The sequence below is a fragment of the Corythoichthys intestinalis genome, chromosome 3 (genome assembly GCF_030265065.1).
Source record: "Corythoichthys intestinalis isolate RoL2023-P3 chromosome 3, ASM3026506v1, whole genome shotgun sequence".
NCBI lineage: Eukaryota > Metazoa > Chordata > Actinopteri > Syngnathiformes > Syngnathidae > Corythoichthys > Corythoichthys intestinalis.
Window position 1 is genome coordinate 35,947,961 of NC_080397.1, and position 21,704 is coordinate 35,969,664.

The window sequence follows — 21,704 nt, forward strand, 5'->3', positions numbered from 1 at the left end:
CATCAAAGTTGGATCAGCCTGTAGTGTGTTTTTCCACTTTCATTTTGAGTATAAACCCAAATCCGGACCTCCATGGGGTGATACATTTCTAGAGCTGTCCCGACTAGTCGACATAGTCGACGTCATCGATGACGTAAATCCGTCGACGAGCACAACATCCCGTCGACGGTTAATGAAGGGTTTAAAAAATATATGCGTGGAAAGTTAGAATGTCGGATGCTCTGTTTGCAAGCGGGGAAAGCGGCACACAGCCAAAAAAAGCGCACCAGAGTGTCCAAAACATTGCCTTATTTCAAAGAAACAAAGGAGAGTACACTCTTCTGTCCTGTCTCTTCAATGCCAAGCTTGGCTGCACGTCGGCCGTGAATGAACGCCTCAAGCGCCTTGACGCAGTTTAAAAAAAATTTTTCTTTCATTTTTTGTACACCAGAGGGTGCTGTCGCCTTACTAAATAATAATGTTTCATTGACAATGGGCCTATTAGTGCTATTAGTATTGTTCTTAATGCTAATTGAAAGGTTTATTTCATGTTATGGTTTATTTTATGGTATAGAAAATTATATAAGGTTAAAAGGTCATAAATATATACAGTATATACAGTGATTGCACTCAAGGGAGAGATTGTCAATGATAAGGTAATAAGTTAAGGTAAAGGCAATTCATATAGGCAATTCATTGATATATAAATAAGGTTTCAAAGGAAAAAGGTGAAAAGTTTTTGTTAATTTCTAATTGTGTTGCTTTATTTGTGTGCACCGTAGCTCTTACAGTGTGTTTACATCAAGGATGGAATAAAAGTTGTAAACCATCAGTTTAAGAGACCATCTTTTCAATCGGGATGCTACACTAGTTAATTCTGTCAGCATTTGAACTCATTGTTTATTTGTGATTTATTATTGTTATTTACGTGTTTATTTGTACTTTAATAAATAATTTGAGTGTTCCAATATGTTTTTTGTGAATTGATAAGCGTCAACAAAAATTTCATTGCTAAATTGGTAAAAAAAAAAATAAAAAAAAGAAAAAGAAATTAATTATTAGATTAGTCGACTAATCGTAAAAATAGTCGGCTGACTAATCGGGAGAAATTTAGTCGTTTGGGACAGCCCTATACATTTCATTTTCATGGATAATTTTTGTCTGACTTTGTTGTCAGCACGTTCAACTATAGAAAGAACAAAGTATTTAATAAAAATATTTCATTCATTCAGATCTACAACGCGTTATGTTAGTGTTCCCTTTATTTTTTTGAGCAGTATATATATATTAATGACTTACAGTATATTTTGACTAGCCAAACTACCATACGCATCTATATCCTATTCATGTTCGGTCTTCATATTTGTAAATAAATGGATGTTCTTCGAGGTTCTGAATGCCTGGTTGCTGGAACGCTGGTCACTGCCTCAGTAGGGGATTTGGAATAAATGGCCTATATTTGCTGGCCAATCTTATATTTACTTATATCCCCTGGCAACAGGTTTGAATGGACTGGATTTTCAAAAATGGCTAATATTGTGAAAGAACATACTGATGATCTCCTGTCGTAATATCAATTATGTAAACGGACTTGCCATGAATGCCCCCACTCATGTATGAGCACTCATGCTGTTTTGTGCTGTAATCTGCTGTATGCTGTTGCTACAGAGCTTCCATTGACAGCAGGTCAACCAAATTTATTGACCGCGCCCCCCACTCTCAGTCTGGACCCCTCTTTGTTCCTAAGTTCCCATAGAACAGTAGTGGGACCCTGCCCAGTGCTGCCAGCCTCTGTGGCTTAAAAGAATCATTGTTTTGTCTTGTTGCTGCTCACTACATCAATGGGACTCTTTGTTTCCTCTGCAAACTTGTAGGACGTCGAACCTCATACTGGCGCGTCATGATTGAAGACGTAGCAGACTACATTTGCTTCTTCTGCGACTTTAGAAAGCTTGCAAAATATCCAGTCACATATCTCACTGCAGCTAGCCAAGCAGAGGAGAACTAAGGCATCATCGAAGAGCTGTACTTGATCTCCACTGAGACTCCACGCTCTGTTTTTCTTCTCTAAACCTCTGTGAATGAATATGCGCAATAGCTTCAATGCTGACGGGTGCTCATGCATTTTACTGTATGCATATGTTTGCATACGCTTATTGCACTGTGTGTGTGTATCCATGCATATGTGAGAAACCTCCCATCAGCTGATCTAGAATTTAGATCACCAGCCTCCTGCTAGGGGAAAAATGTGACAATATGCAATTAAAATCCCTGAAGATGTAAAGGGGCCATTGCAGAGTTTTTGGGAGGGAGAAAAAAGCACCTGCCTCCACTTCAGAATTCATGAATCATGATGGATTGAAAGAAACAATAAAGGAAAAGAATGCTGAAAGGGAATAAAAGTCTTTTTTTTTTTTTTTGCCTCACTTCTTGGTGTTTTACAGTAACAGGAAATTAATTAATTTTTTAAAATCTATGCAATTCAATAATTTCCGAGTAGAGATATTAATAAAATTCTCTAGTGTAATCCTTTAGAACAACCGTTACCGGATTTTCATATTTAGTGGCTTTAAAGTTGCAGCAGTAATTTGAACAGAAAATTGATGGGTGGATAAATCATCACCGCATTTTGACACTGTATGTAATCACGCAAGAAGATTAAACCAGATTGACAGTCCGTGAATCTTAACTGGATTAAATGGATTTTACATTGCATGCCAATGGCTGATTTTGTAGAGAAATTTGTTGGATTACTTGATAGCATAAGTCAATCGGTGTAAAGAGGACAGGAGTGTTTCAAGCAGTTTGGAGGCAAGCAGGGCAGTGAACAGTTTACAGTAAGTTCCTAATTGACATCTCCCAATTTCTGGGGAGCCTGGCAGAAACTGATAGCTACCATCCCTCCCAGTCAAAATAGATTGGACATCTAGTGTCATCAATGGCACTGAAACATGAGCGTTCACAGCCAATCCTCCCCGTTAAAATGATCTGGTCATCCATCGTTGTCAATGGCATGCAATGAGTTTATGACTTGTCCTTGTGTTGCCATTGCTTAAAGCGGAAGTTCAGAATTTTTAACATTAAGCATAATCTTCAAGTTAGCAGGGGTTTAATTAGTTGGTGGAGTTGATTTCAACAAATTCTGTGCAGTATGTTAGTTATTTGTTAGTTTCAGGGTGCCGACGTGGCTAAGCTAGCACGGGTCAATTGGACTGACTTAGTATACCAAAATATAAAAATACAGATCTACGAACAGATCCAACATAGTCAAATAAATTTAAAATGCAGATCATTGTTCCAAAACACCAGTGCGGATAAAACAATGTCACACGAAACTGCCATAATTCATATCATTCTGCAGAACTATTTTTTTAGACGCGTAGCAGACCACAATAGAGAGGAGTGCTTCGGCCACTCGTGCTCATGCCGCATTCGAGGAAGGTGGGAGGTCGGACTTGTCTAGTTCGGATGGTAACAGTTGCGACCTCAAAAGTTTTCCAAGCAAATGTAAACAGCAAAGATGGCTGATCGTGACAATTTTTTTTTTTTTAATTTTGTCCATCAAAAGACATTTTGACCTCCAGCCAAACTGCCTTCTCGTAAGCGATCAAATAGTGGAGGCATTCCAATGATGTTTTTCCAGATAGAAGGTTGGAAATCTGACTTCCCACCTTCCTCGAATGCAACATCAGTCTGCTGAGTTAACTGACAGCCAGTGTACTGTCAGAGCAGCGGCAACATGGTGAAATGTGCATTTACAGGCTGTGGAAGAAATGGGCAAAGCAAAGTTTCCACAAATTCCCTATGAAGAACGAGGAACAATATAAACTGGTTACTTGCTGCTGGCTATGACATTAAAAAAAATCAGCGTTGAAAAAAGCGCTGGAGCTGCTGGATTACAAATGTTGCTGTTCATACTGCAATGATTGACATGCAATTTTAAGTTTTAATTACTTTATCCTGAAACATAGTAGTCAACACTAGGGGTGTGCCATCTTAGGCACTCTATGATTCGATTCCATTACGATTCAGTGTGCTACGATTCGATTATTGAACGATAATCATGGTTATCACGATTATCACGACTATCAATGCATCGTACATTACTAATTAATAAAGTGGCCAAACAAATTTATGTCCGTTTATTTAAAATACCCTCATTCAACAGGAACGATGGAAACATGCACATACAACACAGAGCTGACCTTGAGATACTCTTTTTCACAAAAAGTTGCAAAAACATTAGCTGTTTCAAAGGCAGTACTTATTTCTCTCTTTGTAGTGTTACCGCTGTATTTAATCATTGTTTTACACGTTCTGCATATGGAGTAACTTTTGTACACCAACAAACAACGCACAAATGGACAGGGAAATACACGATAGCGAATTCGCTAATTAGCTTAGCGCTCGGCGGTAACTGTTAACGTGTCAAAAACAACAACAATAAAGGCTAAACAGTACAAGAGGGTTCGTGTACTCACCTCTTATAGACGCACACAGGACTTAGCAACTCACTCAGGACATTTTTCAATTGACATGACTTGAACCTACTGCTGGACAACTGAAAGACAAGGAGCAACGAAGTATCTCTCTTCCTCTCTCGCTCTAAAAATAACTTGTGCATAGAAGTGTGACCGCTGGGTCCCTGCCTGTCTCATACACAAATTTATTTTCCAGTCTTTTGAAAAGGAGTAAATCTCTCGCTCAGTGACAGCAGCATCCATCATAACTCTCTGCGTGCGTCCGTTAAAGGGTATGTCATGCCCTGGGAAAATGTTAATATTCCATCATTTATCCATAAACGCATGCCTTTTGTATTCATATCATGCCACTTCGTGTAATTACACACAAGAAAATGAGAGAAATTTGGCTCGATTGTCAAGCTAAAACGTCCGGCGCCCGAGATCTGGCAGATTGTGTGCGTGACGTCACGACAAGTGAAGAGAGTGCCACCGGCCACTAGGGGGGCAGCGCCTGTCTGCATCAATATAATTCCTTCTAGTGAGGGGAGAATTAGGGGTGTTTTGAGCTGTTTATGCTGATGCATTGTGTTCGTCCTGCACATATTCCAGGTTCCCTCATGAAGAAACACCCCTCGTTGTCAATAAAAGAGAATTCAGAATTGACAGTGAGGGGTGTTTCTTCAACAAGAAAAAGGCTCAGTGCTTTAATACTGAATGGCGGCGATGATGGCAGACAATTTCGTTTCTAGTTTCAGCGACGAATCCGACATAGAAGGACGAAACGAATGTTCATCTAATGGTGACGAGGAGAGTTACGAAGCTTTAATCGGTGTTTTAAGTTACCAATTTGAGCCCAAACGAACGCCAATGCAGCGTAATGAAACGGTCATTGAGTGGAGCAATGACACTGATGAAACATCGGCAGCAGATCGTGTGGGAAACACCAATGATTTGTTTTGCATTTCTTTTTGTGAAGCTGATACACCGTGACTGCAAAATAAAGGAATGCATAGAATAATTATCATTTATTGCGCTATCATAGCTTTTCGCTCTGCAAACAGACACAAATATGAATGGGATCAGAGGATTTGTTCTATATATTTTACGAACGATAATTTATACATGTGTCCAGTCCTGTATCCAATGCGTGACATTTTTTTATTATAAAAGAGTACTCACTCTGGCCATTTCGAGCTTGGCTGCCCCCTCCTTTGCTTAGCCTTAGCCTCCTTTGCCACTCATCGTCCTCTTTCTTGATATCTCAGGACATTTAGGTAGCTGCGCATGTATGGTCGGCACCGCATCTCCTTTGAGCAGCAATCTTTTAGCAAAATCCGATTTCACTTGTCCATAGTTCGAGAAGCTTTCAGGTGGAAAATGCGCACCACAGAAAAGCGTGCCGGAGGCTGTGTCTAGAAAATTAGCCCTGTTTGCACGGACGAACTTTACCCATTGTCTGCGTAGTCCAGCTTTTTTTTTTTCGCGTTCGGGAACTCATGGATACTATATTCCGATAAATAACTATTTGTACACCACATAGCACAGCAGTTTTGAACCATTTTTGTGATGTTTTCGACAAACAAACCCCAACGCTACTCTCTCGTCGTTAAAAAACAATGGCACCTGGCTCCGCCTCGACTGTCAATCACTTGTCGTGACGTCCCCGCCCCATTCGGCTGTTTCCGGAACACTTTTGGGAATGTTCGTCATTATCGATCTATTTTCGATAATTGCTCATTAATGTGACAGATTTTTTTGTTAACTTTATCAGTATTTGTTATCTTGGCACATAACGGTTCTATTGATGTCTCACACCCCCTTTGCCACTACATACCCTTTAAAGGGGTCGGGGCGGCAGGAGTGTCTTGAATTTCATTCCGCTACGAGTGGCTGTCATAAAGTTATTAGGGAAAATCATCGTTTTTGAACATTTATGAATCGTAATTGAATCGTTACGTGTCGAATCGCGATGCATCTAATAAGCGATTTTTTGGCACTCCCTTAGTCAACACTAGTGATTGCATGGACCTTCGATGATTTTCATGTGTGCATATGTTGTTTTTTTATTGGCATGCTAAGTCAGTCCAATTGACTTGGACTAGCTTAGCCACTCCGGAGCCCTGAAACTAACAAATAACTAACAAACTACAGGAAATCTGTCAAAATCAACTCGACCAACTAATTTAACCCTCGCTAATGTGAAAATTAAGCCTGGTGTCCAAAATTCTGAACTTTCCCTTTAACACTGAAGAATGAGCTATGTTCAGAGTATGTTTGCTTTTAATTAACCACCCAAGCAAAATTGTTGCTAGTTCCAAAATGTAGATTTTTTGGGGGGTCCCCAGTTACTCTTAAAATGTTTTTATTTTTATTATTTATTATATATATTATATATTATTATATATCTTCTTGATTATTTTTATTTATTTATTTTAAAGTTTTTTTAAGGGCAACAATCCTATACTTGTTCTAATTGTGATCTATTGTCTAAAAGCAGAAATTCATTGTTCCTAAATTAATGACTTGTGCGTACCCTGTGGTGAACTGAAAATGCTTGTCTGACGAAATGACAATTACTACTAATTTCGAAAGACCCATCCATTGTTTCATCTAAAGAGTCTTTTTTAATTTGTAAAATCCATCTGATTATCAATGTTGCGTTATAGTAAAACTAATCCAAGCAAGGGTCATTTAACTGCTGAACTTCCCCAGTTCACTGTGGTATTTAGGTTAAAATCTATATTCAATCTGACAGTGGCCTCAATCTTTTCGTCTTTCAGTCCATGCACTGAGCCTTACAGAATCATATATGATTGCTTAGGGTTAAGCACTTCATATTACAATTTGGAATATCCAATTATAATTTACTATGAGCAAGTCTAGCAGAGTTACTGGGGTTTGTTATATCATTCTAAATCAGTGTGGCGGGTGGTTTGAGAGTGAGTGGGGGGTCTTTAATGCAGCTTAACACAAAAGTGAATTGAAAGAGTAGCTTGCCGAAGGTTTAAAAAGAGAAAAAAAATATTATCTTAGTGCAAGTTGCCAGGCTTCACAGGGCTGACATGTCAGGAGCGCTAATCTTACTTTAACCCTGAAACACTGAACTAATGTCGGCTTAATACTGTAAATTGGTGTAGTGTACTGTACCTGAAAGAGTCAATTTCATTTAAATCAAGTGAGGGAGTTAGTGGATTTACGATTCAAGAGGGAGTGGTTGCTAAGTGCTCGGCAGAGTTGCTCCAATGTGTTGGCTTCAGTCATTCTATCTCGCCTGGCCTCAGTGACCCAGTGTGGGTGATGTCCTGTTGTGAGACAGGACCTCTCTGGGGGAGTATGAATCACACTGAATTGTGGTGGGGTCCAATGTCACCTATGGGTGGATATAGACATCAACTAGTTCAAACAGTCGAAGTGACATTGTCAACATAAATGGCCTCCACTAAGCCTGTCGCGATATGCAATAATTCCATTTATCGGACAGTTAATAAACATGAGTGTGGTAATTTTCACTGCTGCGTTTTATCGCCGCGTGCTTGCGTGTATACATTTGTGCGTGCGTGTACACATGCGTGTTGATGGCATATGAGACTCCAGTTCCTTTCACAGATGTTTATTGGTCATCAACACGCCGTAGAATTAAAGTTCCCACATACAAAATAAGGAAACACATCTATATTAAACACTGTAAAACTTTAGCATTGCTACATTGAGGCTAATGGGGTAAAAAGGACAATATACTAAACCCTTTAGCCTGCTATAAAACATTGGCAGTCTTCTCCAAAACGCAAACTTGTGTTTAAAAGGTGAGACTTCAAACATGAAAGATCGATGGTTAAAAAACAAAACAAAAAAAAATGGGGGAAAAAATATTATTGACACCACATGCATGACGATAGAGAAGTGCATTTTTTTTTACGGAGTGTAAAGCATACAGTTAGCGGCTTAGCGAATGTACTTCCGATGAACATTTCAAAATAAAAGCACGTCATGTTCAACATATAAAGATTTCTGGAGTTAATCACACATACCATATTGGCCCGAATATAAGACGGTGTTTTTTGCATTGAAATAAGACTGAAAAAGTGGGAGTCCTCTTATATACGGGGTCTAGACATTATACCCATTCACGACGCTAGATGGCGCCAGTTATCATTGAAGCGAATGCTGAACTTGAGGAGTAATGTTCTGTCTTGACAGATCTCAGCTACTCTCAAGTTTAACCAGTTTGCATTATTTTATTGCAATGTTTTTCCTTATTCAGATTTGTTTCAAGACTACAGTTACAGTTAGACCTCACTTTGATGGTTAAAGCAGTTATTGCAATTGTGTTGTTTTATCACAATAGATTGGTTTATTTAAAAAAACAGAAGTCATTCATTTACGAATGTGATTGCACTTCAGTTTACATATTTAAATGTTCAGATATTAAGATTTGAATGAGGCAAAATAACATGCTTTTTCTCTCAAATATATTGTTATAATCATTTGTTTCAGATGTACTGTAATTATTTTCTGTATAAAAATTAATTTGGTGTCAAAAGTATTTTTTTTTCCCCCAAACTTGAGTCTTGAAAAGAGGGTGTCGTCTTATAATCAGGGCCGTCTTATATTCGGACCAATATGGTACTTCAGATTCTACACTAAGAATAGCTTTTAAATTACATCCTTTATGAAAAATCTGATTGGCAATGAATAATTGGGCTTCAAATTTGCGAACATATGCACTTTGCAGTACAAGATGGCAGTCATTTTGGATCAAATACTGTGTAAACACTTTTGATTGACTCTAATTGGCTGAGAACAAAAATGGCATTAGGTTTGTCATCTATTTCATATTCTGCATTTAGCTAGCTTTCAAATCACTCATTATGCAATGTGTGTGTTTTTAATATTATTTCTAATATAGTTTGTTTTTTTATTTAAGAATAACATTTTATTGCATTTGAATGGGTCATTTGTTAGGATGTATTGTCACTACATTAGTAGTTGAATTGTTTAAAAAATGACAATAATATGATATCTCATATCGGCAATAATTTATGAGACAATATATTGCCTACTAAAATTTGTTATCGCGACAGGCCTAACCTCCAGTTTCAACTACATTGCAGTGGTTGCAACAGTTGACTCAATTGAAGCACAAGACTTTTACACTTAATTCTGATCATCTGCTTCAAGTCTGACTTTAAACCATTATTTACACCTGCGGCTATTTCATTGTTGATCTATTTGCGACAGCTTTTATTGATGTGTGCTTTAAACTGACTGATGAATTGTTCATAAAGCTGATTAGCTGAAAAATCTTCAAATGTATCACTATCGAAAGAGGTGGCAGAAAAGCGAGTTATTCAATTAAAGGAGATGTTAAATTAAAAGGATTTATTTGCTTTGGGTGGTTCTTACTGTAGTGAATAAATCTAAAAAAAAAAACTAATAGCTTTTACCAAGGGCGTAGGTTTGGTCTCAACATTGGTAGCGATGATATAACAGCATAAAGTGCCTATACACTTTTTGCTGGGTACGGGACATTAATAAGACCAAACAGATTATTGAACGGGAGTCAGGGCCACATTTCTCACGAATATGAACGGAATTAATTGATAGGTGAAATGATCAAAGCAAAATAAATCTGTATTGACTTATACTAACTTTTATGTGAATTGGTTCATGTGATACAACGTTCGATTCAAACCTTTGTTATCAAAAACTGCTAAAGAAACATTTTGAAGTGCAAGTCCCTTCATTAAAAAAAACTGGGGCGCCATCCAAGAATGGGTCTACTTCTGGGGGACACTGGAGCACCACTAGACTCAGACTAAAGTATTGTAATATAAAAGTGTTTTGAGGTAAAAAAAAAAAAAAAAAAAAAATCATGAAAAAAAAACTGAGCTATCCCAGACTACCCCAAGATTCGAACCAAAGTACTCTCATGATGTTCTGATGTGTGATTTCATTTCACAGATTATTTTTTCATGTCAGTGTCCCTCTGAAGTGGACCTATTCTTGGCAAGCCACTGCGTTGCATTACGGTAATGCACATAATTCAAACAATGATTCAAATGAGTGACAGCTAGCTTGACTTTGTTTTTTCCTTGTGGAGGCTGGCTTGGCCACAGCAGTTTTGCAAGTTAGCAAGTTCACACAGATTAATGTAATGCTAACTCTGATACAGGTCAGACTTTTAGTAGCACAAACATTGACGTCTTTTTACATTACTTACAGTGGCTTGTGCTGGCCGAAAAAAAACTTCTAATATCTCTCCTGTTTGAAGGGAGTGGAGGAGGCGACATGTTGTATTTCTGTCGGCGGGTTGAGTGTGCATGTGCGTCTGTGTAGCTGGAGGAGGTGGCAGGGGGGCAAGTCATCAGCCAATCAAACGTGCGTTTGAGGGGGAAGAAAATGGACGGGCACATTCAGCAAGTCAATACGGATAAATGTGAGTCTGAACAATATGAAAATAATTGACTTGATAACGGTACTGTCTATTCTATCCTTACAACATAGGGGAAGACAATCTAAATAACCCATATAACTAAGGGTGTAATGGTACATGTAATAGTATTGAACCGTTTCGGCACATGGTGCTCGATTCAGAACAGACGCGTACCGAACGAGTTTCTGACGTAATATAACCCTTACTTTTCGAGGCTGTGAGTCGTTCGGGTTACAGTTTCATTGTGTAGATTACAGTATATTTACTCCGTCTTCTCTACAATAATGAGGACCAACACGGTAGGACAGTATAACCCAGAAACGTCAACGGCGCGACAACGTGGCTGCCGCGAGAACGCAATGAAACGCGGGCGTTAGAGTCAATCAGCCAATGCACACCAGTCGCAGTGCGGCCGTGTGTTAGATGCGTCCCTGAAGCGGCTCAACGCGACGCACGTGAAAAGAACGGCAGAGTTTATTATTTGACGCGAGACGCGGCCCTCCTGCGTCAATACTACTACCGGTGGCTAGGATCGGGCCGGAAGTCACTCGTGTAAAAATATGGTTGATCCGGTCGATTTTCAAACTAATTTGCAATCGTAACCTACTTTTTGAGTCCATCAGAACTCTTGAGTTGTAGATCGGGGCACAGTTGACTTGTCTTTGTTGATTTACTGCTGTCTTCTCTGCTATAATAATAACCAACATGGCCCCGTGTTCAATACAAAACCCTTCTACCACAACAAAACAAGTAGGAACTAATTTTCACATAGGAACTAAAGTTATACAACATAAAATATACAATATAAATAAATACTACATCACATTTGTAAAAAAAAATAAAATAATAATAATAGCCCATTCAAATAAAATAAATTCAAATGAGCTAAAACACCTCTAATTAAATAATAAGAATAATACACACATCCTGCTTACACAATTAAAATTATTAATTTCTGTGTGGCGCTATAACTTGAAAAACTCCACCAATAAAGCTTTTGAAAACCATTAATAAATTTTTTTTTTTTAAATTATTGAGGCATTTCATTTGTAAAATACATGTTAAAGTCTTTGTCATTGGGATTGCTTTTCTCTTTAGCACAAGACTTCTTTTTTCTTCTTTTTTTCAGAAAGAAAGCTGACCAATACGCGGGGTTTGAAAGGCAAATTGTTGTTGGATTATCTTTAAATACCCGCTACTTTTTGAGCAGAATTCTAGCTTTGTATAGGCTAATGTTCCTATTGTTGAAAGCAATAAAGGGTGTTATAAACAACTAGCACATTTATATTTTGCATTTTGTTTTCTTACTGTACCGAAAATGAACCGAACCGTGACCTCAAAACCGAGGTATGTACCGAACCGAGATTTTTGTGTACCGTTACACCCCTACATATAACTGAACTCATAATATAATGCCAATAAATTCGCTTAAAAGTTGGTGGGACAATTTGACCATCCTGAGTAGTGTTATGTCCCTACCGTCACTATGCAAACCCTTGGCCTTGACGAGGTGATAGATGTCTATAAAGCATCATGTGGCTGTACATTGTCTTTTTAGTTGCAATTTCTGTTTATATTTGTGTGAAAAAGGAATAACAAACAAACATTTTGTACGATAACTTTGAGTTCCTCTTTGTCCCATTCATATTTTACCACAAGTCACTTCAGTGCTCATCAGCTCTTACAAACAGCATGCTCAGCCTTATTAAAACCCAACAACATCCCACATGGTGTCAGCTTTGGGCTGAGAGGATTGCTCTATTCTCTGGAGAGCTGTGTGTGCGTGTCTGACTCTGTATTCGGTCCAAGCTCAATCTCAGTTTCCCGTGGGAGGTGTGAAGAGCAGTCGACTGTGAGGTCACTGGTTGGGATTGAACCGCTTGCAGATGGCACTAGTTGACAACAAAACAGTTTTGCATTGAGATGAAGAGGATTGGATGGATTAGGTCATGGACTTGTCCCAGTTCAGGCTTAAGTTCTATGACTCTTCAAATTTTATGCTCAGTAATTTCAGTCACTTTGTGTATCATTCAAATTGTAACTGTATCTTTCTTGACTATGTCGTCTGAGTTTCAGCTCATTTGCTGCCACGTCTTTCAAGAACAGCCGTGTCTTAATGAACAACGAAAAGGCAGTTTAAAATGCAGTGGTACTTTTACATACAAAGTTAATTTGTTCCAGGACCATGTTTGTAAGTCAAAATGGTCGTATGTCGAGCATTATTTTCCCATAAGAATACGTACTAATTCCATTAATTCGTTATACAGCCCGAAAACCTACACTAAATCCTTAATAAATACTGCTGGTACTATTACAAATGGCAATTACACATAGCAAAACAAATAAATTATGAATAAAAATCTGAATAATAATAATATTTATAATTCCTGTAATTATGTAACAAATCGGGTTTTAATGTGGCGAATGCGTTTTGCGTGCTGTACCTGAACGCACTGCGGGGCTGACGTGACAGAGTGAGAAAGGTGCAGTAGAGATTTTAATTTCTATTTTAATGTTCTGCTGTTGGTGGTGTCAACTGCAGCGGACAGTAGGAGTGTTGTGTTGCACAAGTTCTGAAATAAATGTTTAATAACCTGACGAAGCTGTCGATTTTTTTTGGCGATGTTACCACAGTTATAATTGCCACCTGAACATATAAAGACTGGTGAACAGAGGTTGGGGAAGGACCGTCAAAATCTTAGCCTTTCTACGGCCGTATTGTCGAGTCAGTTCACGGATGCGCACCTTGCTTATATTTTTCTTTCATTTCCGACTTCATTTCAATGGTAAGCATCACCATTTTTTACCACCTGCATTAACCTTCTTGGAACCCGTGTTTATTACTCTCACAAGAAAATTTGCCGCGCGTCCGTCTTGAGGGAAGACAAACTGTGGCGCTGGCTGTCATAAATCGTCTTATTTCGAGCATGTCGTCAGATCTAGGAACAAATGGCGAGTCAAACTTTACGTCGGATGTCGAAAAGATCGTGTGTCGAGGTACTGCTGTATTTGCTCTAGAAATAAGCACATGTAAATTTTAGAATAAAAATGTTGCTACTGTTTCTTTTAATTACAGTATTTGCAACAAACAGAAAACAGTAGCCTTTGTTTGATGCTGAAAAAATCTCATCTCTTCTCTTATACAGTGGATGTATTTAATACTGGCTGCATTCTCATTGGGGCTGCTGATGCATGAGTATGAAAAAAATAAATGAATAAAAAACACTTTCATACGTTATTTTGAACAGGATAATTAAGCACCCATCAACATGAAAACGTGTCATGTTACATTCTGGCAAATGGGGAGTCATTTATGCCAGAACCACTGCCACAACTTTCAACCATCTATTCATTTTCAAGACCAAATATCCTGCTCAGGGTCAAAGTGTGCAGGACCCGATTCCCAGCTGACATCAGGCTAAAGGTTGACATCACCCTCAACTTTTCGCCAGTCAGTCGCAGGTCAACCATTCTTACACACATTCAGTGACTGGGAATTCACCCCACGCTGCCTGCACCTAAACCAGTTGAATGTATATGAACACTACTTTATATGTGGGTGGCCATATTCGTCCCGGCCTCGAGATAGTTAAATTTTACTTACAGATGCCTTTATCACTTTAACATATTTAAAGTGTGCCTCTATGGAGGACCAGGAGTGCAAAAATTCAATAAATAAATACACAATTAAATAAATAATTAAAAGTGTCATTAAATTCTTTTAATTCAATATTTATTTATTTCAATATTTATTTAAATTTTTATTTATTTACTTCAATTTATATTTATTTCAATTTTTATTTCAATTTATATTTATTTCAATTTTTATTTATTTATTTCAATTCATATTTATTTCAATTTTTATTTATTTATTTCAATTTATATTTATTTCAGTTTTTATTTATTTATTTCAATTTATATTTCAAAATTTATTTCGATTTATATTTATTTCAAAATTTATTTCGATTTTTATTTATTTCATCATTTATTTATTTCAACATTTATTTATTTCACTTTTTATTTATTTCCTTCTTGCACTCTTGTTCCTCCGGAGGTGCAACCATGAAATAATTTTATCTGTCACGTTTGCTCGTCAAAGTTTCTAACGTCTGATTGGTTGTTCAGCAAAGCAAGGCTTAACTAGTCGATCTCAGATAATAGATTGACGCCTGAAGCATTGGCTAATTTTTATGTGCACTCGATACATAAGGTGGCAGTGTAGATCCGTATAATCTGCATAAGCAAACACATACAGAGAAATAGCAGTGGCCATTAAACTGTCATATTATATATAGGCTTCATTGTTGGATTATACTTTATGCTGAGTGCTTTACCATCATGAAAGCCTTCAGAGAAATCACACAGAGATGGCAAATAACGCGACATAATGATTGCTACATGAAGTCCGTGCCCAGTCCACTCATTAATTTCAGCCGTTTCGACAAGGTTAGAGTCGCTATCCGACTCTTTCATGTTCATTTGTAGCCGCTGTTAGCCGCTAGCGTTAGCCTGTGGCTTGGCTACCAGAAGAAAGCACTGAAAGCATCCTCTCCTGAAATTGTAAGAACCAGGGAGGGCAGCGGGTGAGAGCCCGTCTGGAACTTGCCAAGAGTTGACTTAATGTCGGTTGAAAGTTTGGCGAAGCTAACTTAAGCCCAACTCCATCTCATTTACTTGTAGCATTAGCCGCTAGCGTTAGCCTACCGGGCTTCTGTTTGTTTGGCTTCCTGAAAACCACATGCAAAGCAAACTGTCTGCTTTCTTAAAGGGGAATGAACATAGCCGAACAACACAGAGTCAAAGCGGGATGAAAAGACTATATTTTCTTGTTTTATTAAATTACCGAATTTACCGACATGGTCAAAATTACGTCGGTCATCGTGAAGAATTTCGGTGACGGTAAATTTTCGGTTTACTGCTCTGCTCTATACTGTAATATCTCTTTTCAATTCTTACAGTACAAATAAATTATCGGAAATAATGTTCTAAATAATACCTATTCTGTTGAAAATCCATCTTTAACAATAAGCTCTTTTCTCTTTCCAGTGAAATAATGTCAAGCAAACTAGGCATGTGCTGGCATGAGATTCTGACAGCATGATAACCTTAAGCGAAAATATCACTGTTTCACAGTATCACGGTATTGCAATTACAACTTTAAAATATTTTATTTTGAGATTTCTGGGTTACAAAAAATGTTTTTTAATTTTTTGCATTGAACAGGATTTTGATTTTTCAAAATAACTTAATAGCAAATTGGATTATAAGTAAAATGTTAAGTAAAATAAATAAATAAAAAATAACAAAAAAATAAATGAAATATTCAAAATAAAATTAAATTGGCATGATAATTAGCCATGTTATCTACCTTGTTAACAACTTACGTTAAAGTATATTTTACCACTGCGAGACACACTTCCCACTCTGGAGTTAACTCATGTAACTAGTGGGAAACCATCATGACAGCGTTTACGAACCATCAATTTTGTATAAATGCAAAATCATTCTGGAGATATTGCCTTCTCTGGTAGCCACCCGCAAAAATGTTTTACATGTCGGTTGGCCCACCTAAGCCACAGCTGTCTGTAACTCTCCAAGTATTCCCATACGAGCGACTTAGTTTTCTTCGATGTGGGAAAAGTTCAGGTGTTTCATGTCCTCCAGCCAACGTGTAGCACAGCTGATTTACTGACATTGAGGAACAACTTGAGGGGGAGGGATGAGCCCTGCATTTTTGGGACATAAAAAATAGCTAATACCTTAAGGACGGTATGATGGAAAATGTTTGTGGTTTTGAAACCTTGACGTTTTCATACCACGGTATACCTTGAAACCGGCAACCGGCACATGCCTACTCACAAAAATACTAATTTAACAACAACAACAAAAAATATCACTTTAGTCTTTAGTTTTATTTTGTGTTTGTTTTAGCACTCTAAGGGATGATGGAACACTGCTCCGACGTCTGTTTTCTCTGTTACTGAGCACAGCAGAACAAACCATTTGGCAGGCTCTCTTGATGTCACAGGCAGCATAGCACCATAGTATTCTGTGCAAAGCATCAGTCAATTTCAACACACGCTAACTGGTCCCATGAAAAATAATAAATACCAGACATTTTCATGTATTTATTCAAGCCCCGCCGGTGTAGGTGCACGATTCGCTCGGGTTGCAAAATCTGCTCGGGGGGCCTGCAACTGCTGATGACGTCACAACAACGCTTGTGTAGGATTCGGGGAATGTTGGAAGTCTGCCTTTTCCAACCCCTGACCAGGAAAAATATAATTGGGACGCCACTCGAACTGGAAGATCCTTGTCGCGAAGTCGGGGGGAAAAAAGTAATCTGACGTCACTCGACAAAATGGCGCTCGAGACAAAATATTGATGACACAATAATGAAGTTAAATTAAGTTTATTTGAGGCGCCGTGTATGTTCTCTCATACAGTAAATTAGCTTAATGAATGTATATTTTTTTTCTTTCAGCAAGGATGTAACTAAAGAAGCCAGTTACAGTTTGTGCAATTCATCTCAACCGTAATTTTCCCTCCACTTTTCGATTGCTTATGAAAGGAAGGTTTGCTGGAGGTCAAAATGCCCTTAAATGGCCAAAATAAAAAACAACTAAATGTTGCCATCAACCATCTTTATTGTTTACATTCGCTTGGAACGCTTTTAGGTTGGAACTGGAACCATCCAAGTGGGACAAGTCTGACTTCCCACATTCCTCAAATGGAGTAAAAGTGTTCGGGTTGGTTTTTCTATTGGGTCAATAATGGACGATTTATATGAAGAAAGTTGTCATTATTTAAAGGAAGAAACATAAAACAACTAATTGTCGCCATCAACCATCTTTATTGGTTACATTCGCTTGGAACGCTTTGAGGTCGGAACTGGGACCATCCAAGTGGGACTTCCCAACTTCCTTAAACGTAGCAAAAGTGTTCGGGTTGGTTTTTCTATTGTGTCAATCATGGACAATTTATATTAAGAAAGTTGTAATTATTTAAAGGAAGGAACATAAAACATCAGTACTGATGTCAAAAGCAACCAAGTAAATAAATAAATAAATATAAAATGAAATAAGAAACCATAAGACATTAAAAGGGTTGAGTCTGACGCAGGGTTAAAAACCAGAGAATAAAACAGATTTTTTTTTTAAAAACTAGTTTTAGAGATGGCCAGTGATGGGCCCTGATATTTAATGTCTGAGAGACAGGTGTGCGCATCTTTCACATTTAATTGTTAATAATCTTCTCTGTGCGTGATATCATCAATCGCTTTACATACGCATTTTTAAACAGGCACTTTTTAGCGAACGCATTACTACGACTCTCAAGAACAACTGTCACACTTTTAACTCATATGCTCCCAAAAACGTATAAATACGTTCTATTTTTAATTGTTTCAGTGTCCCCAAAAACATTTATACGTGTTTTGTTTTTTTTGTTTTTTCACAAGACGCATCTATAGGTTCCGATCTATCTAAAATATAATGCACAAAGCTCAAACCAATTTGAAAGCAATAAAACTGGCCACTGGAGGTCAGTAGCGCATTTGGTAAGAACTCATCTCGGGCCAAGAAAGGAAGTGAAGAAAAATAGTCAGGAAACGGAAGTTGGAGGGATCTTGTGAAGACGCGAGAGACTTTCAGAAAAATGTGGAGAACGATCAGGATTCAATCAGGATTGAAAGAATGGAAAAAGATATGTATTTTTCTGCTGAAAGAAGAGAGCCTAGTCTTTCTTTTGGTGGGTTCCATGTTCATATAGCAATAGAACAGAATTTTCTGTGGGCCTTGCAAAATCAGTCAAAATCCAGTAAAACGGCCGGGAGCGAAGGGCCTTACTCCGGTAAAAATGGCTGGGGGTGAATAAGTTAAACAGGCATTCTACAGGAGAGCATGGCTCTAGGCGTGCATTTCAACTCCTCGGCCAATCATATCGCGAGAATAACCGAACGTCACTGTAAAATGCAGGCCCCCCGAGCAGATTGCGCACCCGAGCAGATCGTGTACCGACACCGGACAGGATGTAAAAAGTGGACATGTCCGGACAAAAGAGGGGGTTTAGTCACCCTACTTTATATGCAGAAGCCATCGAAGAAAATACCTTATGTCTAAGTCACATTGTACAACATGCTCACTGAAATACGCTTTGGGGGCTCGCTGTCCAAATAGTTGGCAGCGACCACATATACAGGTTGCAGTCCTCTATTGAATGAGAGCTTAGGAATGCGACACAAGACAACTTCTGTTGGATTTACTTCCCTGAGCAGCCGTGTCTAAGCACTGCTTGTGCAGCTAGTCACAATCCGGCCTCTCATCCCCTCTCAAATCCAATTCCTAGTTTGGGTTTCACACAGTTACATATTTCTAGCTGGGAGAGCTTTACATTTACACACATGTTCCAGCACCAGCTGCGCTTCGACAGTGTTGAGTGGCCTCACTACTGGGGTTCAAATACCTGAACATAGTAGCTGTACACCTCCAGTAAACCCTCGAGTCTTTGGTTTATTGGCCTGATTTATTCCAGCTGACCCACGGATGTGCTCTAGTCCAATTTTGGGAGCAATAAAAACAGGCACCACATGCATCTTTTCCCTGTCGGTATATTATACTATGCTCAACAAACTCAACTCTGTCCTCTTTTAATGATTGAATTGGAAAATAGATTGATAACTTCCTCGAGCTGCACAAACATGGGAGACGTTCGTAAGCTTGCACACATTATCCCCACATATAGGCCGACTTGTTTATATTACTAATGTTTGTAAAATGTCCCGTCAACTCCCATGGTGCTGACTCAGACTACAAAGTTGGACATCAGGGTCTTTGCCTCATGTTTAAGTCCCGAGCTAAATGAAAGTCAGATGATCATTGATATCACTGACTGACATCACAGCTCCCTCTTGAATCGTGTTTCATAATACAGAATATTTGTCAAGTGTTCCACAAAATATTGGTTACCGAATGATTCAAGTAATTTCCTAGCAGTGTTTTTTTTTTTTTTTTTTTTGGCAGCCCTTTTAATTTTGGTCTTAGTCATATTTTAGTCATCTCAAAATGTGTTTTTCTCTGTCTAGATTTTGACGAAAACTCAAGACCAATTCCGTCTAGTTTTAGTCGACGTTTCCTAAAAATGTTGTTTAAATTATTTTTTTTAATTTACACAAAAAAATAAAAGTTTCCAACTATTTTAAATGAACATTGACAGACGAGTACATATTTTAGTTTCTATTTTCAAGGAAAACGCCGATTTGGTGGACACACCCAGTGGGGAAAAAGTACATTATTTTCAATTAATTATACCCACCTGGAGACCACGAACTGTAAGTAAAAAAAAGTTGTCCGAGAGTGTAAGAGGACGCTCACCGGCCTAATGCTAACGTGAACACTATGCTAACGGTACGAGTTATTTAGTGTGTAATGATCACTCAGCCCTAGGGTTGGGCATCGTTTGGAATTGAACTATTCCGATTCCCCGTTTCGATTCTGGTTCCGAACGATTCTCGATTCCGATTCTTTTAAGAGGCAGGGTCCAAAAAAAAAAAGGCGGGGTTAAAAAAAATTGCATAGTTTATATTACTTTCTCAACTTCTCAATGATTTTCTAAATTATATGAACTTCTCACAGGGCTATTCTTAACTTGTATGTAAATAGCAGTCTTTGAACCTGAACGTGATGGAAGTTTATTTCCACAGGAGAGCACTTTCACAAAGATGTTTGTTTTTCAAAAGCTCATGGAGAAAATATTTACACATATTCTTTTTGCCACACATATACCTTAGCGGGGCGCTACGACGAAGCATTAGTATAAATTTTTCTATTGATTATAATTTGATGATTTTTTAATACTGTTGATTTTAACAGAGGCGGCAATGCACTACATAAAGTAGCTGCTTATATAGGCTATATAGACCGAGAAGTCTACTGCTTTAAGATGGCGGCTGTTTACAAACACCGGCGAGTCTGTCATTTCGCATCTAGTTCTCTATACATGTGACATCTACCGTAACCCGATGTAATAAAACGACTTCTGGTACTATTCCGTCCGTCCGTCCGTCCATCCATCCATGCTTAATTCGGGGTCAGGTGGCGGGGACAGCAGAAGACAGACATCATTTGTTGTTTTACTTACCTGGTTCTGATTGGTTAGAGGACCGGCGCGGTACTCTGCTATGCTACTCGGCACTTGTATTCCATGAAGCCGGAGGTGTTTAATCATATTGGTCGTGTAGCCACCTTTGCATGATATAGTTGTGTTGCAAATGTTGCACTGAGCTGGCTGGTCATTTTTTGGGGGAAAGTTGAGCCAAACTTTGAGCGCCGCACCGTGTCCATGGTTGTAATCAAGTTGCAATGCACAAACACACGCTTCTTGTGGGTTCTTCTTCGTGGTTTTCAGCAGCAATTTTTAATTGCTTGGGGGTCAGGGCATCCTAACATGGAATCGAAATTTAAAAATTTGAACGGTTCCGAGAGCATCGGAGTGTTAGAACCGGATCCCATCGATGCCCAACCCCAGCACAGATCTTTAAGGGCTAGAGCAACATTAAATATTCCCTGCTGCCAAGAAAACAAATCATACCGTGTGTGCAAGCCTGCATGAGGACTGGAGACAACACACTGGTGAGTCGGGGGGGGGGCACACCACGTCACGAGTGATACAACCAGACACTGCAGCGATGCAGGCTAACTACACATAAACATCACACATTGTGAACATATGCTGCAACTATTGCGCATTTTCGGCTCCGTCTCGTCAGACGAAAACGGGCCTCGTCTCGTCAGGTTTTAGTCTCCCTCGTTATCGTCTCGTCATTGTCATGA

General features: G+C 38.5%; 1 protein-coding gene across 1 annotated transcript in view; it reads left to right on the plus strand.

Annotated features, from left to right (window-relative positions):
* Positions 1-21,704, plus strand: part of zdhhc8b (zinc finger DHHC-type palmitoyltransferase 8b) — a 90,821-nt gene that overhangs the window by 46,628 nt on the left and 22,489 nt on the right. The gene's annotated exons all lie outside the window — the stretch shown is intronic.